The sequence below is a fragment of the Urocitellus parryii genome, chromosome 1 (assembly GCF_045843805.1).
Source record: "Urocitellus parryii isolate mUroPar1 chromosome 1, mUroPar1.hap1, whole genome shotgun sequence".
Taxonomy (NCBI): domain Eukaryota; kingdom Metazoa; phylum Chordata; class Mammalia; order Rodentia; family Sciuridae; genus Urocitellus; species Urocitellus parryii.
The window spans coordinates 30,084,479-30,088,001 of NC_135531.1; the positions used below are offsets into that span (position 1 = coordinate 30,084,479).

General features: G+C 37.6%; 1 pseudogene; it reads right to left on the reverse strand.

The window, feature by feature from the left end:
- Positions 1-2,643: 2,643 nt before the first annotated feature.
- LOC113186238 (sigma intracellular receptor 2 pseudogene) lies at positions 2,644-3,292 on the reverse strand (annotated as a pseudogene).
- Positions 3,293-3,523: the final 231 nt, after the last annotated feature.

Here is a 3,523-nt window from a genome sequence, read left to right on the forward strand (position 1 = left end):
ACTTTTTATATTCTTCTGTACAATTTTAGGAATATATGACTTTTCCAATCAAAAGTTGTGTGTTTACTATTACACTTAATATAGCTAATGAATATTTTGTCAGTGTATTCCTCCCTCACAGTCTATTTTAAATATCCAGATAATAACTTAAAATATGTCAGAATTCTCTTAGAATCACATACTTACAGTGAATTGAATCACTGTTTAAATATGAGTACTGTGTATTGTGATATTTTTAATGCTTAAAGTGAAAATCAAATCAACTAACCAATTTCATATTTTGGGTCAGCCTTAATATATACTTTTAAGTAAGTTCAATAAAATATAATGAATAGGTGTCAAAGGGAAAACCAAGTGCATTTATCTTCCTTTTTGCCTATGTATGGTCTTTTAATGATGTATTTAGAAAAACTATTAACATAAATCTATTTAGATCTACATGTGTACACTTATCTTCAATTTTAAAAGGTTTTTTATAGATATTATGCATCTAGAAACAATGAACACTAAATTCAAAGGTAAGTATTTTATATAAGAAATGATAACTGCCATTGAATATATTAATAATTTAATAATTGGCTTTAAAATAAATAAGTAAACTAAAAAAATTAGAAATAAGTAATTTTATTAGTATTAAGAAAATAAATTTCAAATTAGACAGAAGTTTTTTTTTAATAAACTCTTTATAATGAGGATTATCATGAAAAAAAATTTTAATATAGCAGAATTTTCCAGGGAATATTAAAATTAAATGCATTCCTTTATTGTAATTGGACTTAAGCAGAAGATACTAAAAAGAAGTCATCAATTCAGTGATCCTGGAATAACAGGCCTATACTAGTAAGAACTAATTAAAATCATTTTCTTGGCCAAAAGACAATGGGAGTTTGTACTTAAAATATTGCCTACAGGTCTTTGAACTTAGAAAGTATTCTCTTGAATAAACATATTAGGGTATTTCCTGGGTCATATAATATATGCATGTTTTATTAATAAGAAAGTGCCCCAAAAGTATTTCACAGATTAGCCATAATATTTTACATTTTCAGGAATGTCTGACAACAAAATGTATGCAAAACAGTCTTTTTCACTTAGCTATTTTGGTAAATATTTAGTGGTATTTCATTATAGTTTTTATTTATTTATTTATTTTTATTTATTTTTTTATTGACCAATTTATTTTTCAGAAATGAACTGAAAATTTCATTTTATACCAGGAAGGCAAAAAAGCCCCCAAACCAAAAAACCTCTGTACCATTCCAGTGACTTGACTAATGACCTACGTCAAGACAATGTGCAAGGAACACAGCCCTCTGAAGGCAGTAATGCAGTCCAGGGGTAGGACTGGAATGAGTGAGTGAACAGCTACTGCCAGTGGCCATGCTGGGCAGGTTCTCACCTGTTACATTCTTGGTAGGAATGAAGCAGTCTGTAAACTTTGATCCTCTTTTTTGTAAACTTACAAAGCTTTGGAAAGAAAAAGCAATAAACTATTGTTTTCAAATGGCTTAGTTGCCTTTTTCCCCCTTGTAGTTTGCAGTGTGCTTCACCCCTTGTGAGAGAATCCTGGATGCTCAATTCCCAGTCCACAAAACTCATCAGGCAGTAGTCATCAGCTGCCTTTATTTGGACCAGTCTCACCTGAGTCGGTACCAACAGTCAGACCAGTATGACTTGTGAACAAAAAAGACAAAAACAGAGTTGACCAGGACTTGTTTTTTTTTTTTTTCCCTCTTTAGTGTTGGCCTCAAGTAGATTTAGAGAACCCTAATGGAATGCTGAGCATTAATGTGAAAGATCTGACGTGCACACGTTGGGCTTGTCACACCCAACTATCCCCAGCCCTAAATAGGGTGGGAATGACCAGACTGTATCAGGAAGGATGAAGCTGTTCATTAGAGAGCACACCTCCAGAACAGTCCTTAGATGCCAGACTTCAGAATGAAGGGAACTGTCCCAGGTGGTCTTTAAAAATATACATGTCTAAGATTTGGAAATAAGATGAACAAGGTGACTTAAAATCTCTTGGGATGACCTGTTTAAGAAACAAACACTTTCCAGTCTAACCTGTTTGATTGACAAGTCATGCTGAGGCTGAACCTTAGGAAAACTCAGTTTAAACCTCTTCTACATAATATTTTCCTTTTTTTCTCCCAGGGGTAGAGGTAGGGCCAAGAAAACATGGTTTTTAATGAATATTAAAGAGGCACAATTTCTAATTTGAATGGTCTGAAACCACTCCACTATTTTTGGATTGGTGATTGATAGGCTACAGTGAATCATGAGTCAAAGGTTCAGTCATGTGTATATGCTGTGGGTCAGATATCTCATGAATGAGTCAAGGAGGCCATGTCTTGAGGGAGCTTACTCAGTTTCTGGTCTGGTCCTGCAATGGAATTTGGGCACATGATAAGGTATTTGGCACGACTTTTCAACGACAGCCCACTCTCCTTTGTCCCCCACCCTGCTTTGCCTCCCACCCCTGCTGATGAATCTGTTCATCCCTTGGAAGATAAAGGTTTGACGTAGCTCCTGCCACCATCTTGCTCTTAAGTACTGCTGTTCATGTTTCAAATACTACTGAAGACATGGGTTCAGAGTGTTTTTTCTTGTATTGGGTCAAAAGGGGCAACTGCCCTGTGAATGTCTCTTCCTGGGTCAGTGATTGTTTCCCTCATTTTTTCTTTCTTTTCTCCTCGCGGTAGGGGTTCTTCAACATGAACAACAGAAGTATGAAGGGAACGATAAAGTAGGGGGCATTGATGGCCATGAGGGTTATTCGTTCATGGAAACTCTCAGGACCTACTCCTTTGAAACCACTGGCTTTGGAGAAATCCCCAAATAGAAATGTGGAGAGAATTGGAATTAATGTTGTCAGGGTGCGAACTGAGTAGATGATTGCAGGCATACGGATCCACTTGCAATTTCCTTTCAAGAAGGCATATGTTGCAGCGGGAAAGAAGGGCAGCTGAAACAAAAGCTCACAAAACACGAAGGACTGGAACCACACTGGGGTGCTCTGTATCAGAGGGTCTTTGAACTCTTCAGCATACCAAGCCAGCAGGTTTCTGAGCTTGATGGAGTATAATTGTCGCGGCAGCACCACCTGCAGGTCCAAAAACAGGGTGATGGGGATGTGGGAGAGAAAGTAGAAGCCCAGCAGAAAGTCAAGGCTGCGCTTGACGATCATAGTCCCCTTACTGTGGACGGGCCGGGGGTGAGGTTCTCTGGGTCCGGACCGGAGACCTGGGAAGAAGGCCCGCGCCGTGCAGAGGCAGAGGGATCCCCTCATTATAGTTTTTAAATGTATTTTTTTCATGGGCTGGGGATGTGGCTCAGCGGTAGCGCGCTTGCCTGGCACGCGTGCAGCCTGGGTTCGATCCTCAGCACCACATACCAACAAAGATGTTGTGTCTGCTGAAAAAACTAAAAAATAAATATTAAAAAATTCTCTCTCTTTTAAAAAAATGTATTTTTTTTTTCATGAATGATGACAACATTTCACCTACATGGATTTTTTTGT